Source organism: Numida meleagris, chromosome 4 (genome assembly GCF_002078875.1).
Source record: "Numida meleagris isolate 19003 breed g44 Domestic line chromosome 4, NumMel1.0, whole genome shotgun sequence".
Taxonomy (NCBI): Eukaryota; Metazoa; Chordata; class Aves; order Galliformes; family Numididae; genus Numida; species Numida meleagris.
The window spans coordinates 91,038,516-91,051,991 of NC_034412.1; the positions used below are offsets into that span (position 1 = coordinate 91,038,516).

Here is a 13,476-nt window from a genome sequence, read left to right on the forward strand (position 1 = left end):
CTGCAAACTGATAATAAATTTAAACAGCTATAATAATTATAAGTTTTTTTTCAAAAATTGTACGGTAAATATGCACCCAAACTACAAGCATGTGATATAAATCATCTGGCACAGTGTTCAGATGACAAGTAATAAGGGCTTTAGAATAAAAACCAAAGCACACATACAGTGGTTGCTGTAAGGAAATGATTTATCCAATAGCACATATTGAATTGCTTATTATAATTTAGAATGGTAATTGCTATGGCTTCACTATACTGTTTAATTGCTACAGTACACTGACATATACTATAGAAGACACTGCAGTAACTACTGTGGTTATATAATAGCATTTGCATAATCTGCACTGTAGTTTATTCTTACAGTAGATAATGTAGCATACGCAGGAACCAAATTGTTTCTCACCATACTGATTGCAATTAAGAACACAAATATGAATACAAAGATAAGCCTTTTTCTCAAGGTATATATCACAGGAAAGTCAAAAAAATTCAAGATTAAGTCATTACTGTGCTAGTGTTTCTAGGAAAATAATTACAGAAACAGAGATATTGAGATTGTTGTAACAACTTTAAGAGAACTCTGAATTTTTGAGTGAGAATCTCCATTTTCCAGGCCAGTAAAAATTTCTTCACAGAGAAGGTTGTAAGGAATTGGAACAGGCTGCCCACTGAAGTGGTGGAGTCACTGTCCCTAAAGGTGTTCAAGAGTTATGCAGATGTGGCACTGAGGGACATGGTTAGTGGGCATGATGAGGATGGGTCGATGGTTGGACTAGATGATCTTAGAGGTATTTCCAACCTTAACAATTCTATGATTCCATTCTATCTGAAGCACTGATGCCACAGCTGACAAGATACAAACCCTTACTAACAGTGCGTGATGTTGCAGCATCTGGGTGGGGACTGGATGAAATTGCAGTCTATAAGCCAATGAAATGGTACTGTGGTGTCCTATGTGAAACAAACTCTTAAGACATCTTTTTCCTTAGTGTCTTGGATCTCTCTTTGGCGGTGCCTCTCACTTGGCCAGAACCCAGTGGTGACCCCTGTGAGAAACTGCACCTCCTCCTCCTCTTGGCCACAGGTTCCCTTGGTTACATTTGGGCTCCTAGAAGTGACTGCATCCCTGTACACACTCCCAGGGTAGGGAGAAAAAGCATATTACCATGGACAGAAGCTGGAAGTTTTCCAGCAACAAAGATAAGCCCAAAAATTTTAGTAGACATGTCCCCACTGGTCTTAAGCACTGAAGTAGCCTGTAAGTGGTTGAACTCATATTCAAGAGAGTCAGGATGAAACTGAATCAAAGGCAACTTTTTCATTTGCCTCTGAAATAAAAATTTGCCTGTAGAGCAACAGAAAAACTGCAAGTGCATTATGCTGTCATGATATGAACTCCTACGTATTTCTCCCTTGTTTCTTTGCCTTGAAAATGCAGTGGAAAGCTGAGAAAGGATTTACAGCTGGCTTAACTCATGAGCGTTTCAGAGAACTAACAAAAGTCATTGATGAAAGATATCAGCTATATTAAAATGCTTGAACAGATGGCATATTTGGATGGATTTGTTTGTCTTTTTGTGATTGAAAGTAAGCAGTGTGATTTACTTTGATTTGGAAGATGTTTGTTATTCCCACAGATTCTGACCGAGCCAGTCAATTTGTAAAACTAATATCTCTTCAGCAAAATAGCTGAAACTCTGTCTTCAAATTCAGCCATTCATTATTCTTCCCTTTTTAAAATTGCCAGTTCATGAAGTCCAGAATCAGGAAGAAAATCACATCGTAGGGCTCTGACATCCTCAGTAATAAATACTCAGAGTGAGGTATAAGGCGCAGCAAAACAATTTGGAAATATCTGAAAACAACTAATAACTCACTTGCTTAATTAAAAAGCTGGAGTTGATAATACAGGATTTAAATAATTTGCTCAGCTCTTCTGCTTAAAAAAAGGTTTATAAAAAGTTTTTAGGACAACCCACTGTGAAAGCAACTCTTGCTTCACTTCGTAGACTTCTGGAGTTCCAAGAAGCAGTTGATGGCAGGGGACATTGATGTACGATAAATGTAGCATGCAATCACTCTGATTGTTTGTGATCATGACATTTTACAAACACTGCTTCTCTGTCATTTTCTAAAGTATTGTTTTAGAGGGTTGTGACAGAGGTAAAAGAAATAAAAAAAAAAGAACAAAACAAGGAGAAATGTCACCCCATCTCCCTAGACAAGCTAGATTGAAAAATTGAAGAGAAACCGACTTGGATGAGATAGATTCGTAGCACTGACCTGTACAAGAAAAATCAGAATTAGATTTTGAGATTACTGAAGTAATCAAACCACAGATTCTTTTCACAGGGGGTTTACAGTATACTATCTATGTACTATATTGAGTGTGGCAGTGCTTGTTTGCAGTTAGAGTAAGAACTTGCTGGATTTTTTATATTCGACTCTGCTACTGACAGAATGCGTGACCTTGAGGTTCAGATCCCCAATTGTGAGATGGGGATAATCATCTTAACCTACTTTGCAGCCAGATAGATGAAGTCTCTCTTCAAGTGCCTGCAGCCAATAATTAATGCTGTATACACTTCATTGTTTTTCATATTTTGTAATTGAAAATAAATAAGCCTTAAATTTTAAATAAAAATGAATGCCTTCCAGCACTGACCACAACCCACACCTAGTACAAGCATTGCCTTTTCAAATGGGAGACCTCTTTCAACCACCCTCTCACCCCTTCAGCCACATAAAAAAGGTCTGATGATGGACTTGGTCTACTCATTTGTGGTGCTCAGATACACATTTCACATACATCCAACAATATCTTTCAGGTATTGTACCCAGCTAGAATTCCTGTCTAAGCCTTTTTATGTCTTCACTTGATTATTCCATGCCCTTTTTCTGTTTGCGCTGGTCACTATCTCTTGGGAATTTCAGCCATCTGATGATTGCAGCCCCTTTCCCTTCCAATCACATTATACCTAAGAGTAGCTTTTTTGATTTTAAAGACTTACTTCACTTAGCTCCTTCTGTGAAACCAGTTCAGTGACCTATTGCAATGCCATCTCTTGGGTTTCCTCAACTAGCAGTCTGAGCTATTATAAGCTTCTGCTCCAAAAACATCATCCCTTCCTCTTACTCCTAATAGTATGCTGATGAGACGCACATGCAAAAAGATTTAATGGTCTCTTTATTTTCCATCAAATCTTCATTCAAAAGGAGTTCTACTATATTGCCTTTAAATCCAATCCACTATAGAGGCAAGTAAGCAAATAAGAACAGTTGCCTTTCTAGCTGAATTCCTGCATTTTTCATACTTCTCTTCTAAATAGAGAAGCCCATATATTGTATCCAGAACTAACAAAGCTGAGCTAGTTTTTCTTTTCAGTCTCTTAATTTTGTTTTTAATTTATAAATGTATAGGACAGAGACAGTTTCTTCTTCAACTCATTTATATTTGTAATACTCACACGACATGTCAAGTCCCATTTAACACTTCCGAAACCATCACAGCCTGAATATTTACCACCAAAAGGAGAGCAAATCTAATAACCTGAAGAATTCCTAATTTTCATTGCTCTGAAGAAATGGAAAGAACAATTATGCAAGAACTATGTAGTGCAAATATCACTAAGGTTATATCAGAGGAAGAACAACCTATACTCAGAAATGACCCTGGATCAAGATGTGTAGATAATTAGTGTGTTTCTAATTAGTGAAGAGGTTTTTGTTTTGTTTTGTTTTTTTTACACAAAAAGGATAGTGAAGCACTGGAACAGGTTGCCCCAAGAGGTGGTGGATGCCTAGTTCCTGGAGACACTCAAGGCCAGGCTGGACAGGGCTCTGAGCACCTGATGGAGCTGTAGGTGTCCCCGTTCGCTGCAGGGGAGTTGGGTCAGATGGCCCTCATGGGTCCCTTCCAACTCAATATGATTCTATGAAGATATGAAGTTCAGAAATACCCTCTTTGGTCAATGAATTTCAGTAGGGAGTTGGGAACAGAAGACTGAAGTGGCTTCAGTTGAATCTTGGGTCAGTTGATAAAGCACAATCCAGTGTAGCCATATAGGCAGAAGAGTGGGTGACAGTGAAAGCTATTTCTGATAATGAGTATTTAATGAGCCAACACGCAGTTCAAAGCAGAATTATATACTCCATGACATGCTGATAGGCTTATGTATTTCTACACAGGAAAAAAAGCCAAATTCTCTTTAATTTAGGTGTGATTCTATCCCACGCTTACTTAACAACGTTACATGTCATGATTTACATACAGCATATAAACATGCATGCAACATATGTAGTGGTTTCAGCTATCAACTCTGCAAACAGCTTGAACTCTGAGATTTGGAAACTTTCTTTCTTACATAAGGCCAAGATCAATAACACTTCTAAATCCAACACACATCTATAGTGATACCTGAGTAACCCCACTATTTCCAGGAGAGATTTTTTTTTTTCAGAAAAAAAGAGCAGCCCAGCCTAATTGCTTTGAATCTAGTAAGTAATTCATCTAATGATCTGACTAAGTCAACAGAGAAGTTTTCACACCTACTTATCATTCCTTTGTCTTCAGGGAAGATCTTGAGGGCAGTGTATGTGTATGTCAGGCATCTGTGATATGACTTTCACTTTCTATGCATCTATTGCACTATACATCTACAGGAAATATTAGCAATGTTCCAACAAAAGTGAGCCACGGTTCCAACAAAAGTGAGCCAGAAAATATCCACTAGTAATTTTCAGCAGTTTAACAAAATACCACCATTTTCATTCCCAAGGCCTCAAAGTAGATGTAGTTATGCTGATACAGCAGCACATATTCTCTGTGGCTCACCATAAGCTAAGCAGGTAGAAGCACAGATGAATATAGCAGCAAACATGGACTACATGAAAAGAGAGTGACTGAGAAAAACTGTGAAAAACTGAGTGAGCTGGCTCTAGCTTGCAATAACAGAGGGTCAAATGTACAGACCAGCTCTCAGGGACTCATTCCTAAGGTTATAACTTAGAACAAGGGATAATTTTTGAAGGTTTTCAAAAATTGTCATTTCCTACTGGTAGGAGATTCTTATGTTATAAAAACACAGAATGCATCTGAACTAGATTAAAAAAACACACGAATTTTTCAGCTGAAATTTCTGCACAACTTTGACAATTTCAATTTACCATTGTTGTGTAAACAAGCTAGCATAGGTTTTTAATTCCCAGAGAGTCCTTGTTTAACTAGGACGAGCCAAATCTTGTCTATTTCTACAGCATGATTGCAAGAAATCTATTTTATTGGTCTTTGAATAGAGTTATTCACGTAATATATTCAGACAGCAATTGACAATAGCTCATACTGACCTTGAATTCACTGTGCAGGAATAAATGTAATGTCAAGTCTTATTCTTTTGCATGTTAAGCACCTTGATAATTTCATAGAGTTGAAACAGTGCAAGCAAGCAATTTTAAGAGAATGTAAAGTTAACCTACATCTCTTACAGCTCCTTGGCCAAACCCCAAAATGGGCAGCTTTGGGAAAATAATATATGGAAACAGCTACAATTCTGAACTTCACAGCAAACATCACTAGCTCTTATGAAAAATTTGTATGGGAACAACTGAATCTGGTTCCAATTTCTGCATGCTGCCACCAGTCAAGGCAATGAGTGGTCTGCTGCTCCCTGACACCGTGCTGCTGATCTGGAGGAAAACCCTGGACTTCTTGAGAACTGTACACTGTTCTGGGTAAAAATAGAATTTGGCTCCTTCTGGGTTGCTGGCTCCCACTCTTGGTCAGCTTATGCCTCCGCAGAACAAGGATAGAAGCTGCAGAACTTTCTTCACGTGTTTTTGACTCTAACTCAAGTGGCTCCCTGTATAACCAGGGATTTAGCCATTTCGTAGAAGAACTCTGACCTGGAAGTGCTTCGGATACAGCTGTTTGCACTTTCTCGTACTGTCATCTCAGAATGAATACCTTTAAAACAAATAAACAAAACCAGTATTCAGTAGTCACGGTGGAAGCTGTAATCCCACCAGAAAGCAGATACACCATGTGACTTAGCTGACTTAATAGACAGTATCCATGCGCACCAAAGGCGTAGCTGAAGCCTGGAGATAGGTCATCCACTAACAGCTTGTTCTCTGCCTGCATGACGAGGTTTGCAAATAACTCATTCAACGGGAACATTCAAAATTCAGATTTTGTCAGATCACTTCAGCCCTGCAAACTCAGGACATCTAAGCACCATTAAGGAATTGGGTCTGAATGATTCTCCCAAAGTCACGCGCAAAGTCTGTAACTGTATAAGGAATTAAATCCAGGCTGTCCACATTCAAGACAAATGCTGTAACAACGGAACCATTCTCATTCTGTAAAAGCAATGTACAATAGGACTCTGTTTCCAAATAATACAGGGTGACATCCTCCAATACATGAGAATATTTACACTTGGGAAAAAAAAAGGCATCGGTTTTATTCTTTTAACCTTTGTTTTGATCTTGAAGCTTCAATCAAACACTCTCAGTCTCCCAAATGAAAACAGTAAATTGACATGTCATATAGCTTACAAAATGAGGAGTGTTATCAAAAGCAGGCTGGGTAGCTAGACCTTGTTTGGTACACAAGTACAATTCATATTGTTCCCACCTATTACTGGAGCTTGAATACTTAAAATATGAACCATTCCACAATCTGCATGCTCATTTATATTACCTTTATGTGAAACTTAGGAAATAAAAAATGTTCCATTTCCCCTTCAAGTGCAGCACTCTGTGTTACAAAATCCTGCTAGTTTTCTTGGTGAGATTAGGCTCTGCCACATACTTTGCAAAGGAAAAAATGGACATTTATTCCTTGAATGTTTGAGTTCAAAAGTGAGTCTGAAACTTGCAGAAAGAAATCTCAGAAATGTAATCATGTTTATGTCAGTTCTTGGTCCAAAATTTCATGTGAATTTAAGCTATTTGGAGGTTGGTAAACATATAACAACCTCTAGGTGACATACGAGAGAAGGTAGTTCCAAATAAAACATAAACAGAAACTTTTTGCAGGGTTTCAGTCCAAAGTAAAGTATGAAGCAGAAGCATCGGCTGAGTTTCGCTCCAAGTTTCCCAAACTCCAGGTTCAAAGGAAAAATTGAATGTAATCTCAGACAAATGTTAGCTGACTTTGGTATGAAATTCCTGCAGAGGAAAGCAGTAAATACTTAGATATTTTTAAAATGACACTGGAAGAGTCTGTTTAATTGGCTACAGTCTCTGCAGTGACTCCATTTCAACCAAAACCAAATGCTTATTCCTGCCTTTCATTCCTGCTTAACCTCCTGTTCCCCTCATTATGGTTTCCCAAACTTCTCAATCTCATTCTGCTTGACTGCACCTTGCCCTGCCTCTTGGTTCTCTTATGAAATACCCATTCACAACTGCCCCCCATCTCTGCCTGCACTCTCCCTGCTGTAGTGTCCTCTCATCTAGGATGCACCTCACCTTCCTTGCAGGGATTCCAATTAGTTTGATCTTTCTTTCCCCTTCTCCTCATCCCTGCCCCTCAACTCATCTCTTTCCATTTCACTTGTGCCAATTTAGCTCCTGACATTTCCTAGCTCTGCTAGGAAATGTTCTTACCCTTGAAGTAACATATAACCCTGATCTCTGGCTGCAGTGTTATCCTATGACTTTATATTTTAGCCTTCGCGGATATAGCGTGGCACAGCTCTCTTTCTTTGCAGCAGCCAAGTAAATATGAGGCTGTTACCACTTCAAACTTCTCTCCTTAAGTCTGAAAACATTAGTTCACCCTTTCCTCATTGACCATGTATTCTCCATTCATTCTTGTTCCCTGAAGTTTTAGTTCGTTTCTAACAGTAAAACACCACTAACTGAACACTGTTCTACCATAGAAACCTTACCAGTACCAAGTAGAGAAAACAGTATGATCTCCTTCAAGGTCTTCCTCTGAGTGCACTTTCTCAAAGTCCTTCCAACACATAAATAAGACCAGTTCTACAAGAGATCAGAAATTCTGTTTTCCTTACATCATTCTGCCTTTAAGCTATATATTTTACCTGGAGACACAGGGATAGTTCAAGTCTTGAAAGGAGAGCACATGGAATACAATTCTTTGTTCCTTGTTCTATCCCAATGATTTGGTGCCTTTTTGGTACTTTGACAAATATCATCCTAAGAATTTAAAGAAAGATAGCCTTGTATCTTTGGTGAATGACTTCATGCTAAAAAAAAATGCTGACTTTTTTATTTTATGAAAATATTTACTGAAACCTCCCATTCTGTTTGTTGCAGTGGGAAACAAAGATTTCTTACTTTTGCTGAAAGTAAGAATGCTATAAACATTTATTTGCAGGATAAACACTAATCCTCTAAAAACAAAAAACAGCACTAAATTAAATTTTGTGATTTAAATGATATTGACAATTCTGTAAGTGAGATCAATTTTTAAAGTTGGCATTGAAAAAGATCCCACTTGTTTCCCTGATCTATTGACAAAAGCTTTACATATTCTCACTTACAACAGTGAAAACAGCAATTTAATTTGATCCAAAAATTCCACCACTTCAGTAGACTCTTTGTAGTTTTCAAATAATTTATTCTGAATAGAGTTCTGTCCAACACTTGATGCAGTGAGGACTGAGAATATGCTGGGAAGTCTCTCTGAACCATTTCAAGCAGCCTTTTAAGAAGCTATCCAGCAAGGAAGATTAAACATTAGCTGATTACCGACAAGTAATTAACAATGTCAACGAAACACAGAAACTGAATTAATAATAATTATATCATCAACACGCTGATCATCTTGTAGAGAATCCCAGGGAAGAGGAGAGGTTAATTACTCACTGCTAGCAGAACAGCAGGAAGTCGACCGCAACCATGCCTCTGCATGGTGTTAACTGCCAGGCAGATAATTAATTAACATCATAATTGTTATGCAGACAGCATGAAAATATTGAAATATTACTTCATTTCCATTCTATTACCTACCCAGCACATTCTATAACTTAGAGACTAGAACTACAAAGCTTGGTTGTGACTGGACTCCTGGATCTTGCAACTTTGATGTTATTTTCTATAAGAGGTCTATACTGAAAGTTAGGTGGAGGGGCTTGGGCACAGAACGAAACGCCAGGAGGGGTGCAGTTCTGATACAGATTTCCTCTGTCTTGACACAAGAAGTTCAGCATTATTAAGGAAGGGATAGAACTATGAGTGGGCACATAGCTTATGAGAGCTTGACTGTCAACACTTTCTTCCAAAGTAAAGAAAAATGAACAAAAGATTTGGAAAAGCTCTTAAGTCACATGCTTGAACCATGGCCCAAGCAAGACTTCAGGGTGAGATGGTAAGGTTACCTGTCTACAGGTCCTGCAATCCCATGCTGAAATCCTTTGAATATATTCTACAGATTCTTTTGCTTGGATGCTCCCTCTGTGAGAGAGGCTCTTCTTCCATCAGAACTTGTTTGGCTTCAAACAGGAATGCCTACAGTCCTTAATACGTGGCCTTTGGAATAGCATACCACAGAAACGGCAGTACTGTATACAATTCTGTTCAATCTTATCCAGGACGGACTTCCTGACAGGGTGATGAGATGAAAGAAAAAAAAAAGGAAGGATATTGCTGTATGCAGAATGATGATAAAAGACAGATGAAAAATGGTTGCTGGAGTAGATTTAGCTGAAAAGTGCACAAGGAATCTGGCTAATATGGCTTTAAAGCTGTGTGTTGCGACAGATCTTCTTGAAGGTAAATGACGACTTTAGACAAGATGTGCAAAGATACGCTTCTCTGATCAGGAGATATTGACATTTGATCACCTGTAAATTTGAATTCCCTGCTTAAAATATTTGAGGGTTTGAAATTGAATAGTTTTGAATGAGGTACTGTTGACCTAAGATGAAATACACTTACTAGAATTGGATCCTAACTCTTCGCCCCACAGAGGGGGCGCCATGAAAGAGTTATGGTCATCTATATCACCAGCAAAATTCTCTTTCCTTATCATTAATTTTTCCTGCATGGTAAGAACATGCGTGGTTGGCTGTTTGCAAAAGGAGCTGCAATGGCAATATAGGAATGATGGTTATGTCTAGCATGTGATGGACACGTCGTGAATGACTCCTTAGGTTTCTTATGGTCTTTTTGCATATGGCTTAACCTGTAATGGCTACAAGAGTGTCAAACTATTTAAGTAAATACTCCTATAGCTCAACATGCAGAACAGTAGAAGCTATATCTGGAAATGTATAAACGAGGTCAATGAGTTTGAAACAAGTTTCTAGCAGGAACAAACACTACAGTAGACAAAGATTTCCATAATATGTCTTGAAAAGAGAGGGATAACCACTCCTGCATTCTGGTGAGTATTCCCTTTGCTTGCAACAGAGGAGCTAATGCCCATGGCCCATTTGTAACCTCTCCCCTCTCAAATAAAGGCCTGTGCAGTCACTACACTATCAATCTTTAACTCATAACCTTGACAAGCACTCAGGGACTGACAGGAGCTGTAGAACACCAAGCCCTTTATAATTCTGCCTAGGGTCAGGCCTAGGCAGTATGCAACTAATGAACTTTTCACTGGAGGTCATGACTGCTGTATTAAGTGGATACACTGAACGCTTACCAACAATATTAAAAATAGGACAGATGGTTATTTACACTGTGGTAAAACAGGAGTAATCCTACTGACTCCTTTAGACTTTCTCAAGTGCCTTCATAGAGTGAGTGCATTAGAAGAACCAGGTCCTTTATGGCCAGCTGCAATCACTTGGTACATTTGCTACCCTCACACACAATCATAACTTCTAAGTACAAGTAAGATTCAGCTCCTCCCAAAGACTATGAAGCTCAGAGAACACCAAGTAAGGGAAGGATGTGAAACACAAAGCATTCTATGCCCTAAACAAATTAATTCAGCATTGAGAAGAAAGGATAAACATATTTTATGGCAAAATACACAAAGAAATAGAAGGATTTGACACCCTGAGCAAGAACAAAGAACACTGTGTAGCTCCAGCATTTCACAAGCATCAAAGTAAAACCAACATACTAATAACAGTCAATGATAAACAGTAGAAATGATAACGGAAGTTAACAGCTCACCTGAACTAGGAGGTTTAGCTTTATTAGAAAAGATGTTTAACTACATTCATAACTGGAAGCCCTTCCAAGCAGCTTGTATCAGTGTTCCTGGAACAAAGATAAACATCTCACTGTCCCTGTGCCACCACATATGATGTAGTGTCAAGCTCCCACAGCTCTCTCTGTTTTCTCCCATGATAAACAGCTGCAAGTGCGTTTACGTAGGAAGAACTTATTAGAAATATAATGATTTCCTCTGGAAAATGCCATCGCATATTCCTTTCCGTAACTTTTTCAGTCTTTCCAATAGGGACCAGCAGAAATCCTTCGCTGGTTTTAGAGATAAAATATTCTTTTGTACATCTGTTAATGTCACCTCCTTCATCTTTTGCATTTCAGTAAGTAGAACTTTACCATGACATAATATATAATGTAAATATAAAACCAGAAAATGGGAGATGCCAGCCACTTCAACCTGCATCCGTGATCCACATAGATATATTCAAAGCAGCACTCTCTCTTGATTCATTTAAATGGGCACTACGCTGCTATAATGAATATTCATACCTCAAATGATGGAGAGAAGATACATTCATCTGTACCTTATCCTATAAAGCTGAAGCAGATACACTTGAAGCGTGGAGAATTTTAAGAGCTGCTGTCTGGATACTGTAGTCCATAATTCTTTTAAACACTTCTATTGGTTGTCTAAGGAGTTGTAGAAACTTTTAGTGTGCATTTTAAATGTGTCATTGCTCTGTCCCTTTGTCTTTAATGCACAAACTTTCCCAAAGCCCCAGGCTTGAGTAGTACTGAAGTATTTTAGTCTTTCCTTGATATCTTTTTCTCCTTAAACATTCTAGCAGGCTCTTACTGGTATCAGTTGACCACAGTATACATCAAAAGCAGAGACTACTCATCTTTCAATCCCAAACGCATGCTAAAGCTGAGAATAATTCAGGTATGAGCTTTATAAATGCTCTTCTAAGGTGTACACACCATGGATCCAAGTAATCTGGAACTATTTGGAGCTAAAGAAATTCTGTGAGTCAAAATCCATATGTAGCTACTTATGTTCAATATAATTAATATAGTCCTGTGAAAAACAATAGCTCCTTGGTGTTGTGCAAGAAGCCAAAATGACTGCTTGTGACACCAAACCTTGCTCTAGTAAGATCAGTGATCTTGCTCTTTTAGAGAAAAAAAGATGATTGCTCTCCCAAGAAAACGCGTCCTAATCTTTGCTGAAGCCATGCAAGGTCAATCCCATATGATTTCCTGTGAAGTAGTAAAACATTTTAAAGTTTTCTTCTCTTAAAAGAAGGAATGGGCAAAATTAATGCCTTCTTTTTTACCCTTCTGCTCAAGTTCAAGCCATCTTTTGAAATAGCAGTAAGTATACCTAGAAACAGCTTAAGCCACGGCTAGAAATACTGGTTCAGTAGTTTTAAGATTTTATTCTCCTGTCTGCTTTCTGGTGCAAACAGAAACCAAGTCTTGTACTTGGGAATTACTGATACCTTCTGTATACCTCTTACAATTTACTTCCTTGAAATTAGGCCTGTGTTTTACTTCTAGCTTTACAGCTACGTGTGGTTCTTGAGTGCAGTTACACCCTAAAACAGAATAAAATCCACCATTTCTTGTGTTCTTCCTAACTGTAATACTTATGGATAAATTCTGAAATCTCTGCTTATTCTTCTCAGGACTTCATACATGAAAAAAAAAGAGAGAAACACCTCAGTTATTGACCATAGTATGTCTGTACAAACACTGTAGAGCGTACAAACACATAGAGTACACAGTACTCTAATGCTGTAATGCTATAATGTGATGGAAAGTACAGCAATAGTAGCATGGCAGCACAATCCTAGGCTGCAGCAAATGAGAATAAGTCCAAATAGAGCAGCTGTAGATGCAGAAACAAATGAAAAAAAAACTGCTTACCCTCAAAAGACCTCAGGTAGGCAGTGATCTCCAGAGAGAAATCCTCACCTCCCCTGCCAACCCTTAAATGAGGTCTGGGAAGGGGTGGATCCTGGCTCCACCCCTTCTGGTCACTCAGGTGCATTGCATGCACCTGAGCTCCCCTGGGTTGGCCCTGCCTTCCCACCAGGTGCTCAGTCACTGGTTTAAGCCATGACTTAGTATTTCTGCTACAAGTACATGGACATATTCTCTTTTCATATTATGTAAAGTCTGGGTTTTTTTGGTACATGGATCTCAACTAACACCAGTAGAATTGCCACAGTATATCACATAAGCTACAACATAACCAAATGAGAGTGGTTCCCCAGAAACAGTGCATCATAGTATGATGAATTGATCTTTAGTCATCATATATAGAACATCTCAAGTAACTTTGCAGAATTACATCAAAAGATACTGGCTACTG

The 13,476-nt window shown here is 38.4% G+C and overlaps 1 long non-coding RNA gene across 6 annotated transcripts; it reads right to left on the reverse strand.

Moving 5' to 3' along the window:
* LOC110399031 lies at positions 1,448-13,062 on the reverse strand. Of its 6 annotated transcripts, none has more exons than XR_002438838.1 (5): positions 13,029-13,062; positions 11,103-11,189; positions 8,054-8,168; positions 5,904-5,964; positions 1,448-2,285 (listed from the first exon to the last, which is right to left on the reverse strand). It is a non-coding gene; the product is annotated as an uncharacterized LOC110399031 (long non-coding RNA). The 6 variants fall into 6 exon arrangements; XR_002438839.1 differs by lacking the exon at positions 1,448-2,285 and adding an exon at positions 9,353-9,575 and having other exon boundaries at positions 3,983-5,964; XR_002438837.1 differs by lacking the exons at positions 1,448-2,285; positions 8,054-8,168 and adding an exon at positions 7,898-7,991 and having other exon boundaries at positions 3,983-5,964.